The sequence below is a fragment of the Triticum aestivum genome, chromosome 5A (genome assembly GCF_018294505.1).
Source record: "Triticum aestivum cultivar Chinese Spring chromosome 5A, IWGSC CS RefSeq v2.1, whole genome shotgun sequence".
In the NCBI taxonomy this organism is placed as follows: domain Eukaryota; kingdom Viridiplantae; phylum Streptophyta; class Magnoliopsida; order Poales; family Poaceae; genus Triticum; species Triticum aestivum.
The window spans coordinates 654,151,678-654,170,417 of NC_057806.1; positions in this window are offsets into that span (position 1 = coordinate 654,151,678).

The following is an 18,740-nucleotide window of genomic DNA, read 5'->3' on the forward strand; positions in this document are numbered from 1 at the left end:
TGAGAGAGCACGCTTACAACAAATGTTAGAACTGAGTTGTTGGATTATCAACAATGAAAGGATAAGCTTGATGTGGGCTTATGGAAGACATCTCAAAATTATGAGGTGACAACCTGCCACTCACAGGGAAAAGATCTGATTGAGAGCTACAAAAGACAGAAAGCTTCTTCCACCGAGATGATAAGAAAAAACTTGGATCATAGGTAATCACCACAAGGAGCAACATTCCCAAAGGAAGGCTTTAGGTGAAATCTGTACCAAGATAACTCCAAGGAAGAAAGTGATGGGTTTAAATATCTCATTCTTGTGAATGAAGAATGATATATTACCACCTCAAAAGATAAGGGAGAACAATTGCACTCCGAATTGCAAGATGAAGAATGCTTGAGCTCCTCTGAAAAGAATCTCACTGAACATTTCGAGAAGGAATTAAATCCTTGATGAACCATCATGTAGAGCCTCCATGAAGAACTCTGGTAATAAAAGAATGATCAAATGAAAGGAAAGAGAAGTTGAAAACACAAGGTGAATCCTTGCAATGATTTAGGTGAATCTCTGTGGTGATATAATTGCGAGAGCTTGGAACTCTTGGAAAAGAAAAGATAAAGCATCTCGAACTGAGAATGTGATATGATGAACTACTCCGGAAAATAGGAATTGAATTTACTCGATGAAACAAGAATAAGAATTACATTATGCTTATCCTTCACCCATTTAAATTGATGACAAGCAACGGATTTGGCATACTAGTTATTCTCGTTGAAAGGATTAAGAGAGATATAGCGTAAACTTGAATAAGGTCTTCAACGAGCCACCGATAGGATTGAAAACAATGAACGAATTGATATGATAATGAAGGAAAAGAAATCTTGAATGAACCACCATAAGAATTAAAAAATGAACAAAGAAAAGATAAGGAAAACGCCGGGGAATTATAAAAGAATGAAGAAACTTGAGAGATTATAAATACATGAGAATGGAGAGATCATGAACTGATTAGAGGATATTTGAATGATGCACCGGTATGATTTGGAGAACGGGAGCTAAAAGCTGAATATGAATAGTCTCGAAATGATGGCCTTCGGAGAATCAAACTGAAAAGACTCCTGAATTTCTCCGGATAGGTGAATAGAATTCTCACAATCAAAACAATTATGAGAGGAAGGCATCAAGCTAGAACCATGAATCTTCGAGAGAACGAACCAAGATTTAGAGGAAACACTTCTTCGGTCTTCAAGTGTTGAGAATGATGATGAGAAACACCACCGTGAATTGTTGAGATACTCCGGGATGACGAATTTAAAGGTTGAGCCAACGGTGAAGAATTTGGAAGACCTTGGTGAAAGACATTTGACTGATGATAACTCATTCTTACGTCAAATTTCGAAAGAGTTTGAGAGTAACTCCGGGAAGATTAGAAGAGTCAGGTAAGATCCTGGGAAAAGACCTGTGGGTTAGCGCCCACTCAAAAGAAACACCGTTGAGCGATTTAAAAGATAGATTGCGCCGGTTGAGTTAAATGGCTTGAATGAGATAATAACCTTGAAATAGGTTGAACGAAAGCAGAGTGGAAACACGAATCTTCGAGATATTGTGAGCACTCCGGAACAATTGAATAGTGAGAAGTGGATGATTAAGAGGTGTACCGGCACGAGAAAACATTTGAAACAAGGAAAAGAATGCGATCAAACACTAAAAACTTGAATTGAATCCACCGGAGGAAAAAGGGAACGAAGAATGATGAACTTGAAGCTCCGTTAGAATCTTCATAAGAAACACCGGGTAAAACATTGAAAGAAAAGACTAAAGGGACTTCTCGCAAATAAAAGGATACATGATTAAGAGATCTGAGTCCTTGAAGAAAAAGGGTGGGAGGGTGGGAAAACAAAATCAACTTGGAGACATATGAAACGAACAACATTGAGAAAAAATCGAGAGGTGATCTTGCGGATGTTGACATGATCGGATCCACTTGAAGAGACACACACCGGTTCAGAAGAAATTGAGATGGCAAACTCGAAGATCAAGAAGGATTGGTATTCACATAGAAGTGTGAGAACACCACTTAGGGGAGGTATGGAATCAACACTTGACATTGAAGCAACTCGAATACCACAAATAAAAGAAAACAAAGTATTGGCTTGTAAAATAAGCCGGAAACAAACATATGATAGAGATTTCGTCTGAAGTTTTCGTGGTGGGGCCCACACGGGCTCGATCGTACATCACCATCATGTATAAGGCAGTGCACATGACATACGAAGCGTCCCTGAGTCAGCATAGCCAAGGACTCTTTAAGACACAACGAGACCACTGTAAAACCAACCGTGGATTGGCGGACCACTAGACGTCGAACCCCAATCTCATATCATGCATCTGTCGGAAAGATATCCTAGGAGCTACTTGAATTCCCACTTATAAACTCCCGAAACTTTTTGGTTATGCAATCAGGTGTTGGGGATACAGGGGAAGCATAATATCTCATCCAAAACTAGCAAATCCTACATCCAGTTGTATCCATCCTTCAACACATAACCAAGAAACCTTCGGAAATCATTTACCTCAACCTTCGAAAAGCATCCGTTATACGAGTTATGCCAATACTCCCGAATTCCCGCCCCTGTACTGGGTGGCGTCGAGGTTATCTCACCAACAACTGCATAAAAGAGATTTTTGATGTCAGCGAACTCAGGTATTCCAGAACTGCAACGATAAAATTGTGACGACATGTCACATCCCTAGCTTCTGGTAATGCACTAGGCTAGACCTCTTGCTGCATCATGTTTAAATTCAAATGAAATTTGAATTGAGGAATTTTCAAAGCCTCAGAAACCTCTAAAAATAACCAACAATTAAATCTTCTCAAATGTGTCCAAGAAAATGTTCCTGATATCCTCTGGAAATATTGGCAAGAGGTAAAATCCAAACCAATAATTTTGGTGTCTCAGAAACATTTAATTTGGGCATTTGAATTAAATCAATAATTATTTGAATTGGATTTATATCTACTATTAAATAAATATAGGTCCAATAATTCTGAAATATTTTGTGGAGCATTGTTTTAATTCTTTTAGCTCCTAAAAATATTGTCAGAAGCAAAATAAATTGAATTGGTTTCAAAACCAAATTCAAAACAAACCTGCAAAATAGAAAACAGAATTAAAAAAAAGAAAGAGAGAGAGAGAGACTACCTGGGCCACTTACCTGTAGCCGGCCCAGCTGGCCAGCTCCTCCCGCTGGCCCAGCCCACCGCCGCCTCCTTCCCCTGTCGCCTTCCTCCTCTGCCAGGAGGACGGGCACGCGCCCGGCGCGCGCGGCCACGCGCCCCGGCCACCTCCTCCCTGCTTCGGCCACCTCCTGCCTCCCTGCTTGCCTCCTCTACTCCCTGGAGACGCCACGCGGCCCCACGAACTCTCTCACTCTCCCGTATCTCTCCCTCCGTCCCTATCCCCTCTGCTCTCTCTCTCACGATCGACCACGAGCACCCGAGAGCACCGACGAGCTCCACCGCGGCCAGTGTCCACCCCTCGCCTCGGCGATGCTTCCAGAGGAACCGCCGCGCCTTCCTCTTCGTCCCCACCAACTCACGTGACGCCGGGAGCCCTGCATCGCCGCCCACGACGCCGTTCCCCTCCTCGGCCATCGGAACTCGCCGCCGTTTGATTCGCCGGCTCCAGACCATCCCCGGCCTCGTCTCCGCCTCGAATGGATCCGCTGTGAGCCTCCGCTGCCTCTCCTGTGCTCGCCCCCTCCGTTCTCGCCCCCTAGCCCCAACTCCCACCGCGGCCGAGAGCTTCTCGCCGCCGGCCATGGCGTGGCCGTGGCCACAGCCACCGCAGCTCGTTCCCGAGCCCACCATCGTGGTCAGCACGATCGCATGAAACCGTAGACACCCACAACGCCTCCTCCCGTGCTCTGTAACGCCACCCCGAGATTGCCCGAGCTCCGGCAGCCGCAAAAGAGCTCGCCGCCGGCAGCTCCGGCCACCCCAGCTCCTCCCACTTGCACTACCAGACGTGCGCGAGTCTGGGCTTCGCGTGGGTGGTCTCCGCCGCCCGAATGGTCGCCGGAGCGGCGATCCCGAGCCCCTCCGCCGCGTTTGCTGTCGCCGGCGGCTAAACACCGGCGCATTAGCCCCGGTTGACCAGGGGGTTTGACCTCCCCTGGGTCAATGACATGTGGGCCCGGCCCTGACTAATTCTAGTTTAGGATTAGTTTAAATTTAATCAACTCTGTTAATTAATCCTGACACTGACCAGTGGGCCCGACCCCCCCTAACCTTTTAATTAAATTAAATTAACCCCGGTTAACCCCCCCTGTCACTGACGTGTGGACCCCACACGTCAGGTTTGACCCGAGCCAGCCCAGTTGACCCTGCTGACGTCACTGTGACGTGGGGCTGACGCAATAAGTATTTTCTGGATTTAAAAAATAATCAGGAAATTCCAGAAAATAGCTAAAACTTCAATAAATCATAGAAATTCAACCGTAACTCCAAATTAAATAAATTATATATGAAAAATTATCAGAAAAATTCAAGGAATCCATCTGTACCATTTTCATGCATGTTAGAACAACTTATAGCTGCTGTTTAGCACAAATCATATAAAGGGCATTTAAATAATCACATATGGAGTTTGAATTTGAATCTTGTATTCAAACCAACTTCATTTAATCTGTTGCTAGTTGCATTAGCTCAAAACACATTCATTTTGCCATGTCATGATCATGCATCATATTGTGCATTGCATTGATTGTGTTCCCTTCTGTGTTGCCGGTATTTGTCCCCTCTCGATAGACGTGATACCGATGATGTGATCGTTGACACTGATGAAGACTCAATGTTATCTTCAGAAGTGCCAGGCAAGCAAAACCTCCTTGTTCATTCCGATAAAATCCCACTCTCTCGCTCCTGCTCTCTTTTACTGCATTAGGACAACAACGACATATTTGATACTTGCTGCGGTAGCTGAACCCTTTATCCTTTGCATGACCTGTCATTGCCACAGTAAATAGATGAAACCCACTAGCATGAGTAGGAGTTGTTTGAGCCCTGTTGTGCCTACTCATTCATGCTTGTTTGTCATGCCTGCTACTGCTTAGAGTTGAGTCAGGTCTGATTCATCGGGGATGAATCAGAGGCGTGTGAACATGTCCTACTGTGTGTGAGCTAAGGGTGTGAACACGATTTGGTAAAGGTAGCGGTGAGAGGCCATGTAGGAGTACATGGTGGGTTGTCTCATTGCAGCCGTCCTCAGGAACTGAGTTCTGTGTTTGTGATCCATGATCAGTTACTACCACACATTGGGCTCCGGGCGCTCCAAGCTCTCTCGACTTATTAATCAACATGATCTCTGTCCAGGAGTTGCAACTAGTTTCTGGTGTTTGTAGGTAGTGTTAGTAGTATACCAAGTGGCACCCGGTACAGGTGGGCTTGGGACAGACTAGGCACAGTGGCCCGGTGTACCAAGTGGCACCCGGTTGGTGGGCTTGGGAACCCTGCACACATCGTTTGGGGCCGTGAGCGACACCCCGGCCGGATCTCCTTGCGGATGGAACCCGAATAGGCGATAAACCTGGACTAGAGACTTGTTCGGTTAGTCAGGTCGTGGCCGACTCCCTCGCCCGGCTTCCGCTTGAAGGTTGCCGAGGTACATGACGTGTACAGGGCGGTAAGTGGCGAGAGCGTGTGTGAAGAAGTACACCCCTGCAGGGTTATCATCATCTATTCGAATAGCCGGATTCCTCGGATATGGAAACTTGGACCCCTTGTACAGTTCATAGACAAGTGAAAGTGGATACTCTAAAATACGCAAGATAAGCGTGAGTGCTATGGATGGCGTTCTCGTAGGGAGACGGGAGCGGATCCATAGTGGTGTATTGGTTGGTGAATATGTGGACTCGTGTGCGCCACCTCAAAAGAGTTACATTGCAGTCGTAGTTCAGGATAGCCACTGAGTCAAAGCTGGCTTGCTGCAGTCAAACTCCACCATCCCCTTGTTGATAATGATGCATATGTAGATAGTTCTGATGTAAGTCTTGCTGGGTACATTTGTACTCACGTTTGCCTATTTTATGTTTTTGCAGAGAGACTTCAGTCTCACTAGTAGTTCCACGTGAACTTCGACGTTTAGCTTGATACCTCAGCTACGATCTTGTGCCCTCGGCAGGATCTGATAGATAGTCAGGCTTCTCAGCCTTTTTCATTTATAGATGTCTGTACTCAGACATGATAGCTTCCGCTTGTGCTTTGACTTGTATGCTCTGATTGTTGGGTCGTGAGACCCATGTTTGTAATGTCTCGCTCCTTGGAGCCTAATGAATAATTACTTGAGTCGTAGAGACATGTTGTGATGCCATGTTGTATTTGCACATATCGAACATATTGTGTGTATGTTATTGAAATGCTTGGTATGTGAGGGATCTGACCATCTAGTTGTTTATCTTTAGTAGCCTCTCTTACCGGGAAATGTCTCCTAGTGTTTCCACTGAGCCATGGTAGCTTGCTACTGCTCCGGAACACTTAGGCTGGCCGGCATGTGTCCTTCTTCGTTCCTGTGTCTGTCCCTTCAGGGAAATGTCACGCTTTGAGTACCGGAGTCCTGTTAGCCCGCTACAGCCCGGTTTACCGGAGTCCTGCTAGCCCAGTGCTACAGCCCGGACCCACTTGCTGATGACCGACACGTTCGAAGCTGGGTCATGGATGCCTGTCCCTGTAAGTCTGTGCCACTTTGGGTTTACGACTAGCCATGTCAGCCCGGGCTCCTTATCATGTGGATGCTAGCGACACTGTCATATACGTGTGCCAAAAGGCGCAAACGGTCTCGGGCTAAGGTAAGGCGACACCCGTGGGAATACCGTGCGTGAGGCCGCAAAGTGATATGAGGTGTTACATGCTAGATCGATGTGGCATTGAGTCGGGGTCCTGACAGCGTTGGTATCAGAGTTTGACTGCCTGTAGGATTACCAAGCCAAACTGGTCGAAGTTGAGTCTAGAAATTCTTTAGTTATATAAGGGAATTGATTGTGGGATGGAACGTAAGGTTCTTTTTACTCCTTATACCTCATGGCCTTCTGATCTGAGTCATCATCCTCTCTTCTACGGGGATTAAGAACTAGGCTATCTCTTCTTTCTATCAGGATCACGTGTTACTAATCCGTAGACTTATAGATTGTTGGATTAAGCCTCAGTTCAGTTCCTACTATTTCTGTATGTTAACTGTTGATCTCGAAACCTTGATATTGTGCTTCTGAGTGGTTATGCCACCATTTTTGTGAATGTCTCAGATCTTTTCTGAGCATTTACAGCCGTTATGCTGTCCGAGTCATTCCAGGTTTCTAAATAGTCTGATGCATTTGCAAAATCCTTTCCCTCTAGCTTCGATGTTCCTTTATGCCAGCTCAATCACACTAATTGTTGAGTTGAGGTATTCTATTGCCTTGACATTATGTTGGAGTTACTATTATGACCCTAGGTGTCTCAGGGGATCATCTAGTAGTCTAGCCATGATTTATGTTCCAGTGTGATGACTCTGGCCGTCATTATCGAAAGCATCCCGTGATGCCATTTAGTAGTAGGTATTCTGTCCCTGGGTTTTGAACCCGAGATTCACCCTACTTGCTTCATGTTGATAGTTTTGCTCGTTCCTTTAGGTTATTAGTAACCTTTGCATTAGTCCTCGATGTTCGTGGTATTCCTTTCTTCCAAATACTATGAACCGCTTATGGCAGATGTTCCTCGCTGATCGAAAGATCACAATCAGAGTGCTCTCGATGGGTTCTCGATTCTACATTGTGACTCTGCCAGTTCTACCTTTCTGCATGGGTTATCCGGAAGAAATATGTGGAATTCGTTCGACATGCTAAACCATGCATCCACAACTCAGAAAATCGCATGTTCCTTTGAGTTGCTCTCTTTAGTTGCATTCTGACCCTCGTCTATCAATTGATACCAAGGGTATGCATGCATTCGTTTATCGATGCCTATTACCCTTGTGGTACGTCAAGCCATTCTGTCCTGAATGACTTGGAGAAACAAACTCCAGTACCTCATCCATATCTAGGATTGGGTCAAAGTAGTTGTGTTCCGCAGATCAAGTTACAATCCAGCTTCTGGTCTGCTCTACCCTGAAGTATTACCTTCTTTATGACAAGAATTTCATGAGAATTGCACCACCTTTTGTGAATTCTTGACATAGTGATACTTCTCGCCATCCTTTTTCATTCCTCGGTTCCGTGTTGATGCAACCGGAATACCGACAAATGAATTGTGATGTGTGAAATCAATACTCCTAGCAACCTCGTTGCTTGGTAGTTAAAGGATAATAATTTTATTCTTAGTATGTTGGTTATTGAATCACCATTCTAAGATTGATCGTGCTACCTAGTCCTTATTTCCTGGTGCACTCTTTGATTGATGAGTTAGGATTTGTCAAGTCCTCGCTCATTTGATCATATCATCTTGCCCTGAAAGGCGAGATTGTTCTCGAGCTTAGTAACATATCGGTGGATCGTGATTTTCCGAATATTTTCTCGAAAGTATCACCAGGTTGTCACCTGACTGTTATGTTGAGCTCGTGATCAAGTTGGTTTCTTGTGAACCACCCTCTCTCCAAGAATCTGTGTGGGATACCCTGAGCTAGTTGGTTAAGCTAGACAACAACTTGGAGAGTTGGAAGATAAAAGCTTGTCTGACTTAGTTCGTTCCAAAGGGATATTCTTGTGTAGTGTGTGTTGAAGAAAGATGATATCTTCATCGATTGGTCCTTGTGATCAGTTGCTGGACCTATTGTCTTATCAATCCTTTGATTTGAGTGTGGGCTATCGTCAAATCAAATCAGTACCAACGATGCTCGTAATGTTGTCTTATTCGTGGTGGATCCCTCGAGCATACACCATTACGTCTTTGGTCTGACCAATACTATCACCTTGATCACATAGTTATGGAATTCCATCTCCATGGGAATCTGGATGAATTGTTGCTGAGCCCATTGGCAACATCCTTATCTCCTCCATGATGTTGTTGAACATTAAGCTAGTGTTGGAAACTTTTGAAAGCATTTTCTTCATGCTAGCTCATGAAGTATTTGTTTGATGAAAGGAGTGACTTTCTCTTATACACGTGCATTTGGTGAAAGTTGCCGCCGTGAATTTGAGAAAGTTAGTTTTGCTTCCTCTGGAATCATCCCAAGTCAGTCATACACATGTGCGAAGTATTCTGTGGTCTGGAGACTTGCAACCTTCATTCTATATGTATCCCTAGCACACCAAGCCACTGATTGATTTGTTCAAGGTAAAGGAGTTGCTGTGCAAATACTAGTTCCTGCACAAGATTCCTATATCCTCAATGATGGTTCCCAACCAGAACTCGGTAGTGCTTTATCGTAAGACTACCATGTGGGCATGCTTGTCTGGGACAACGTGTTTCACATGTTTGTAGCAGAACCAGCTCATGTTTTGGAGCTTGCTATCGTAGTTCATTTCCTGAGAATCTCGCAATGTCATCTCGTCGATTTGTGTTGCAAACTTTCATTTTTCTTCCTAGACTCGATGAGTCTGGAATATTCTGACACCAACCAGATCTGAGTCTCAGGCAGATATGATGGTTGGAATATTTCCCAAGAACTATAATATTGGTTCCTCGATAACCGGTAAAGTGGATGTCGTGGCCAACACACCCAGCCGGAAGACTTCTTATTGTAGTATCTTGTTTGAGGAAGTTGGCCACCTCCCCATAAGGATTTCGCAGGATTACCGCCGTAACTATTCCTTATGGATTCTATTGCTCCCGAAGTCCGACCTTTACTTGATGTTCTAGTTAGCAAACCATATCTATGAATGGTTACACTAGCACGTCAAAGAGAACATTAGAAGCGGAGTGCTAAATGTCTCTCGGTCGATCATCCAGATTTTGTTTCCTTGGCCTCGCTAGGGTGAAATCTGAGTTGATGTTATCTTCCTATGCATCTGCATCGTCCATCGTTATTCATCATGGTGGTATGTTGTGTTGCCAGGATTTTTGGCACGGATGTTGGTAAAACCTTGATGATTGTGGAAATGCTCGAGTTCTTGAGAGCACGCACAAGCGCTACGTGTTATCATCGGCACTAGCTGGGTTTGCTCTCAGTTTCCTCGGCAATGCTATGATCTTTTCAAACATAGAATTCACTCCCGGTTGTTGGTTCTTCCCCAGTTACCAGAATCATTCCAGCATTTGCATTTTGTTCCCAGCTTGCACCACCAATGTGCCATTCTACCATGGGTCTCTTCCATCTCCGGTGATAAGGAAATTCATCCATTACGTTGTCTTCAACAAGGTAATCCACATCATCCAAGTCTGAGTATGCCATTCTACCGACCCCCTCCAAACGATCGTTGTGAATTGCCTTATGCTGGTATGAAGAGTTTCAATGATCTTTGAATCAAAGGTAATTCTTTTTGCCACTTAAGATAATACCCTACGATCACCCTCCTCCAGGATGTTTCGTCGTGGTATCATGGCAATTCAACTCCTCGCTACGTTAACAATCGATTACCACCTTCTTAAGTGTGGAATTATTGTCTACCTAGTGAACCTTCGTCATCCGTTTCTTTCCACCCCTCCTGATGTGTATCTCGTGTCTCAACCCGAGAGATGGTTCTAAGTCTCATTCCGTGAGTTAGTCCTGAGTTGTTCGACCTTCGAGAAGACCGATCCTTTTAGAGTTTTCCTTTCCTCTTCTTGTCATGATTAGCTGAAGTTCTCAGAGCAAGACGACAAGACAAAGATGGTGTTCAAATCAATGTTCATTTGAAGTGCAACCTGGATCGTGAAGATTGTACTAGTTTGCGTTTCCCCTTCATCCTACCCTACGCTTGAATCTCGAGACGAGATTCTTGTTTAGTGGGGGTGAGTTGTCACATCCCTAGCTTCTGGTAATGCACTAGGCTAGACCTCTTGCTGCATCATGTTTAAATTCAAATGAAATTTGAATTGAGGAATTTTCAAAGCCTCAGAAACCTCTAAAAATAACCAACAATTAAATCTTCTCAAATGTGTCCAAGAAAATGTTCCTGATATCCTCTGGAAATATTGGAAAGAGGTAAAATCCAAACCAATAATTTTGGTGTCTCGGAAACATTTAATTTGGGCATTTGAATTAAAGCAATAATTATTTGAATTGGATTTATATCTACTATTAAATAAATATAGGTCCAATAATTCTGAAATATTTTGTGGAGCATTGTTTTAATTCTTTTAGCTCCTAAAAATATTGTCAGAAGCAAAATAAATTGAATTGGTTTCAAAACCAAATTCAAAACAAACCTGCAAAATAGAAAACAGAATTAAAAAAAGAAAGAGAGAGAGAGAGACTACCTGGGCCACTTACCTGTAGCCGGCCCAGCTGGCCAGCTCCTCCCGCTGGCCCAGCCCACCGCCGCCTCCCTCCCCTGTCGCCTTCCTCCTCTGCCAGGAGGACGGGCACGCGCCCGGCGCGCGCGGCCACGCGCCCCGGCCACCTCCTCCCTGCTTCGGCCACCTCCTGCCTCCCTGCTTGCCTCCACTACTCCCTGGAGACGCCACGCGGCCCCCACGAACTCTCTCACTCTCCCGTATCTCTCCCTCCGTCCCTATCCCCTCTGCTCTCTCTCTCTCACGATCGACCACGAGCACCCGAGAGCACCGACGAGCTCCACCGCGGCCAGTGTCCACCCCTCGCCTCGGCGATGCTTCCAGAGGAACCGCCGCGCCTTCCTCTTCGTCCCCACCAACTCACGTGACGCCGGGAGCCCTGCATCGCCGCCCACGACGCCGTTCCCCTCCTCGGCCACCGGAACTCGCCGCCGTTCGATTCGCCGGCTCCGGACCATCCCCGGCCTCGTCTCCGCCTCGAATGGATCCGCTGTGAGCCTCCGCTGCCTCTCCTGTGCTCGCCCCCTCCGTTCTCGCCCCCTAGCCCCAACTCCCACCGCGGCCGAGAGCTTCTCGCCGCCGGCCATGGCGTGGCCGTGGCCACAGCCACCGCAGCTCGTTCCCGAGCCCACCATCGTGATCAGCACGATCGCATGAAACCGTAGACACCCACAACGCCTCCTCCCGTGCTCTGTAACGCCACCCCGAGATTGCCCGAGCTCCGGCAGCCGCAAAAGAGCTCGCCGCCGGCAGCTCCGGCCACCCCAGCTCCTCCCACTTGCACTACCAGACGCGCGCGAGTCTGGGCTTCGCGTGGGTGGTCTCCGCCGCCCGAATGGTCGCCGGAGCGGCGATCCCGAGCCCCTCCGCCGTGTTTGCTGTCGCCGGCGGCTAAACGCCGGCGCATTAGCCCCGGTTGACCAGGGGGTTTGACCTCCCCTGGGTTAATGACATGTGGGCTCGGCCCTGACTAATTCTAGTTTAGGATTAGTTTAAATTTAATCAACTCTGTTAATTAATCCTGACACTGACCAGTGGGCCTGACCCCCCCTAACCTTTTAATTAAATTAAATTAACCCCGGTTAACCCCCCCTGTCACTGACGTGTGGACCCCACACGTCAGGTTTGACCCGAGCCAGCCCAGTTGACCCTGCTGACGTCACTGTGACGTGGGGCTGACGCAATAAGTATTTTCTGGATTTAAAAAATAATCAGGAAATTCCAAAAAATAGCTAAAACTTCAATAAATCATAGAAATTCAACCGTAACTCCAAATTAAATAAATTATATATGAAAAATTATCAGAAAAATTCAAGGAATCCATCTGTACCATTTTCATGCATGTTAGAACAACTTATAGCTGCTGTTTAGCACAAATCATATAAAGGGCATTTAAATAATCACATATGGAGTTTGAATTTGAATCTTGTATTCAAACCAACTTCATTTAATCTGTTGCTAGTTGCATTAGCTCAAAACACATTCATTTTGCCATGTCATGATCATGCATCATATTGTGCATTGCATTGATTGTGTTCCCTTCTGTGTTGCCGGTATTTGTCCCCTCTCGATAGACGTGATACCGATGATGTGATCGTTGACACTGATGAAGACTCAATGTTATCTTCAGAAGTGCCAGGCAAGCAAAACCCCCTTGTTCATTCCGATAAAATCCCACTCTCTCGCTCCTGCTCTCTTTTACTGCATTAGGACAACAACGACATATTTGATACTTGCTGCGGTAGCTGAACCCCTTTATCCTTTGCATGACCTGTCATTGCCACAGTAAATAGATGAAACCCACTAGCATGAGTAGGAGTTGTTTGAGCCCTGATGTGCCTACTCATTCATGCTTGTTTGTCATGCCTGCTACTGCTTAGAGTTGAGTCAGGTCTGATTCATCGGGGATGAATCAGAGGCGTGTGAACATGTCCTACTGTGTGTGAGCTAAGTGTGTGAACACGATTTGGTAAAGGTAGCGGTGAGAGGCCATGTAGGAGTACATGGTGGGTTGTCTCATTGCAGCCGTCCTCAGGAACTGAGTTCTGTGTTTGTGATCCATGACCAGCTACTACCACACATTGGGATCCGGGCTCCAAGCCCTCTCGACTTATTAATCAACATGATCTCTGTCCAGGAGTTGCAACTAGTTTCTGGTGTTTGTAGGTAGTGTTAGTAGTCTACCAAGTGGCACCCGGTACAGGTGGGCTTGGGACAGACTAGGCACAGTGGCACGGTGTACCAAGTGGCACCCGGTTGGTGGGCTTGGGAACCCTGCACACATCGTTTGGGGCCGTGAGCGACACCCCGGCCGGATCTCCTTGCGGATGGAACCCGAATAGGCGATAAACCTGGACTAGAGACTTGTTCGGTTAGTCAGGTCGTGGCCGACTCCCTCGCCCGGCTTCCGCTTGAAGGTTGCCGAGGTACATGACGTGTACAGGGCGGTAAGTGGCGAGAGCGTGTGTGAAGAAGTACACCCCTGCAGGGTTATCATCATCTATTCGAATAGCCGGATTCCTCGGATATGGAAACTTGGACCCCTTGTACAGTTCATAGACAAGTGAAAGTGGATACTCTAAAATACGCAAGATAAGCGTGAGTGCTATGGATGGCGTTCTCGTAGGGAGACGGGAGCGGATCCATAGTGGTGTATTGGTTGGTGAATATGTGGACTCGTGTGCGCCACCTCAAAAGAGTTACATTGCAGTCGTAGTTCAGGATAGCCACTGAGTCAAAGCTGGCTTGCTGCAGTCAAACTCCACCATCCCCTTGTTGATAATGATGCATATGTAGATAGTTCTGATGTAAGTCTTGCTGGGTACATTTGTACTCACGTTTGCCTATTTTATGTTTTTGCAGAGAGACTTCAGTCTCACTAGTAGTTCCACGTGGACTTCGACGTTTAGCTTGATACCTCAGCTACGATCTTGTGCCCTCGGCAGGATCTGATAGATAGTCAGGCTTCTCAGCCTTTTTCATTTATAGATGTCTGTACTCAGACATGATAGCTTCCGCTTGTGCTTTGACTTGTATGCTCTGATTGTTGGGTCGTGAGACCCATGTTTGTAATGTCTCGCTCCTCGGAGCCTAATGAATAATTACTTGAGTCGTAGAGACATGTTGTGATGCCATGTTGTATTTGCACATATCGAGCATATTGTGTGTATGTTATTGAAATGCTTGGTATGTGTGGGATCTGACCATCTAGTTGTTTATCTTTAGTAGCCTCTCTTACCGGGAAATGTCTCCTAGTGTTTCCACTGAGCCATGGTAGCTTGCTACTGCTCCGGAACACTTAGGCTGGCCGGCATGTGTCCTTCTTCGTTCCTGTGTCTGTCCCTTCAGGGAAATGTCACGCTTTGAGTACCGGAGTCCTGTTAGCCCGCTACAGCCCGGTTTACCGGAGTCCTGCTAGCCCAGTGCTACAGCCCGGACCCACTTGCTGATGACCGACACGTTCGAAGCTGGGTCATGGATGCATGTCCCTGTAAGTCTGTGCCACTTTGGGTTTACGACTAGCCATGTCAGCCCGGGCTCCTTATCATGTGGATGCTAGCGACACTGTCATATACGTGTGCCAAAAGGCGCAAACGGTCCCGGGCTAAGGTAAGGCGACACCCGTGGGAATACCGTGCGTGAGGCCGCAAAGTGATATGAGGTGTTACATGCTAGATCGATGTGGCATTGAGTCGGGGTCCTGACACGACAACACCTCAGAGCTCAACTCCCCGAGACACTGCCACAACCCCTAAATGTCAGGAGGCACCAAGAACAATGTTCTCGTCACAAAACCATTGGAACGATTCCAAGATACCCGCGTGATCCTAATTTTTTTAGTGAAATTTGAGAAGAGAAGAGTCAAAACTCTACGTCAGGAGGCCTCACCAGAGCGACGAAGGGACTGAGGAGTAAAAGGAATCCTACTCTCTGATATATATAATCCTATAAGACTCAAAACATTTTTCTAGACTCAACAACGTCAGCGATTCGATCAAGCAAGGGGCTCCTAAGTCGGGGAAGGCTCTGATTACCAACTTGTAACACCCATGATGTGGCTATATCTCCCACATGTCGGAGCACGACTTAGAGGCATAACCGCATAGTAGGCATGTCACAAGAGGGGTAATCTTTACACATACCATGTACTGAATAAGAGAGGGATAAATAGTTGGCTTACAATCGCCACTTCACACAATACATAAATATAACATTACATCATCCAGAATACAATCAAGGTCCGACTATGGAACCAAATAAAGAAAGACAACCCCTAATGCTAGATCCACGATCGCCCCAACTGGGCTCCTCTACTGATCGATCGGCAACGAAACAACACAACGAACAAGGACTTCATCGATCTCCCACCTGAGCTGGGTTGCGTCACCTGCACTGGTATCATCGGCACCTGCAACTGGTTTTGGAAGTAATCTGTGAGTCATGGGGACTCAGCAATCTCACACCCTCGCGATTAAGACTATTTAAGCTTATGGGTAGGAAAATGTAGTAAGGTGGAGCTGCAGCAAGCACTAGCATATATGGTGGCTAACTTACGCAAATGAGAGCGAGAAGAGAAGCAAAGCACGGTCGAGAAGCTAAAGATCAAGAGGTGATCCTGAAACTACTTACGCTCAAGCATAACACGAGACCGTGTTCTCTTCCCGGACTCCGCCGAAAAGAGACCATCACGGCTACACACGCGGTTGATTCATTTTAATTAAGTTAAGTGTCAACACTACAAAAAAAGACACATCCGTGACATTTTGGGCCGAACGAATTTTTTTTCTATCATACATATGACACTTCTATGGCGATAATTGTGATAAAACCTGGTATCATCATAGATGTGGCGTGCTCCTACTTCCATGACAAAAAATCATGATAGAAAATGGGCTTTTCATCCTGGGCGGGCCGGAGACGCAGCTGCATGACATTCTTTGGGCTGTCCATGATGGAAAAAACCGTGGTAGAAGCGAGGGGGAGGAAAATTTCGGGGAGTTCCTGGTTACGGTGGGAGGTCCGGGGCCGAGCGATGCGCATTTCTCTCGTACACATACACGCGTGTGTGCGAGGCGTTGGCTCTTACTGAACCCGAGCGAGGCGTTGGGCTCTAACTGAACCAGAGCGATTGCACTGCAGGCTACGCGTTACTGAACCTGAGCAATCGATCGATGGTTGTTAACTGAACCCAATCGAGCGATTCCTTCGCTACTACTGCTAACTGAAGCCGATCGATGCTGCCTCTGGGATGAACAGTGAGTGTTGCGGGGGGAGGGGGGTTGGATGAACTGTGAGCAGTGGCGTTGCCTCTGGATGAACAGGACCCCATGGTGTGGTGGAGGGCTGGATGAACAATAGATGGTGGAGGGGTGCCCGTGGAGGGGTGGTTGAACAGGACCCCATGGTGTGGAGGGCTGGATGAACAGTACACGGTGGAGGGGTGGTTGAACAGTAGCCGGTGGAGTAGCACGTGGTGGAGGCTGGATGAATAGGAGCCCGTGGATGCTGGAGGAGGTCGACGGTAGCCCGTGGAGGCGGGAGAAGGTCGACGGTGGAGATGAACAGTATCCCTTGGAGTCCCGTTTTGCGGTACGCCACACCTCTCCCGATGAACATGACCCCCGTTTCGACCGTAGCGCTCCAACACAAGTCCGTTTCGTCCGTTTTGCGGCACGCCACACCCCTCCCGATCAACAGGACCCCCGTTTCGACCGTAGGAGGTCCGTTTCCTCCATTTTGCGGTACGCCACACCACTCCCGATCAACAGGACCCCCGTTTCGACTGTAGGGGGTCCATTTCCTCCGTTTTGTGGTACGCCAGACCCCTCTCGATGAACAGGATCTCATTTCAAACGTGGTCGGTCGAACACAAGGCTGTTTCCTGCATTTTGCGGTACGCCAGGCCTCGTTTCCATCGCCTGTTCCGTCCAAGCCCTCCCGATGAACACGACCACGCATTCCGTTCTGACCGGTTGGCTCCCACGCGTTCCGTTGCCTCCCGATGAACACGACGCATTCTGTTGCCTCCCCATGAACACGACACATTCCGTTGCCTCCCCATGAACACGACGACGACGCTGTTTCTTCGTTCTGACCCAGCCATGTACACGAGCCCTAGCTGTACGTATGCGCGAGTAGGCGTTCGAGACCCCGCCCGTATGTACACATACGTGGCCGTATTTTCTCTCTTGCACCCTGGCCGCTGTACATACGTGTACATGCTACGTGCGCGCCTCTACTACGACACGTGCGTGGCTCTACATCCACCAGTATATATGTACGTACACGTTCGCGACCAGAATGACAATGCTACGTACGCTTCGACCAGGTGGGTCCCGACTGTCAGGCACTTCCTTGCCTGCGAAGATGTAGCTGGTGGGTCCCAGCAGTCAGGGGGGTGAATCATTTTTTTGCCCGGACGCAGTTCCTTGCGTGCGAAGATGTAGCTGGTGGGTCCCAGCTGTCGGGGGGAAACTTTGTTTTCGCGAAATACAGTGGCCCGTCCGGTGGGTCCCAGCTGTCAGGTAGAGGAATCATTATTTTCCGCGTAATAAGGAGGCACTTCCTTGCTGCGGCCGTGGACCCAGCTATCAGCCTCTCCACGTACAGTCCATGTCCGATGGAAGTCGTTCCTTGACCACGTTGACCACGCCGCGCCGAGAGCAGTAGGGCGGTGGATGACGGCGAGGCCTAGGAAGGGGACACCGGGGAGCCGGGGAAGACGCGACAGTGGAAGCCCGCACAGAGAGGAGTACGCGGGTTCACTGGTTCGGCTGCGGTGTGAGGCTGCCGTCGCCGCAGGGCCTGGCCAGCGGTGGGAATAGTAGGGGGTGGTGAGGCCTCCGAGGCAGCACAGCCGACCACGGGAGGCAGGAGCATGCGGCACAACCGGCACTGCTTTGGGAGGCTGGAGCAAGAAGACCAGAGGTTGAATAAGCACTACGGCCGTTTGATGGACATCGTACGGTCACTAGAGCTAGAATTGTTTATATTGACTAAGTTGACAAAGCCCTCCGTCCCCGTCAACTTAGTAGGCCCACAAGTCAGCCTCCCACCAAGGTGGGTCCCAGCTAGAAGGGGGGTATTCATTTTTTTGTGCGTAATAAGGAGGCACTTCCGGTGGGTCCGAGCTGACAATAGGGGGAACATTTTTTTCGCGAAATACGGTGGCCCTCGGGTGGGTCCCAGCAGTCAGGGGCAAACATTTTTTTTGCGAAATACTGGTGGGCGTCCAGTGGGTCCCTGCTGTTAGGTGGAGGAATAATTATTTTCCGCGTAATAAGGAGGCACTTCCTTGCGGCTGCCATGGACCCAACTGTCAGCCTCTCCACGTACAGTATTCTTTCGA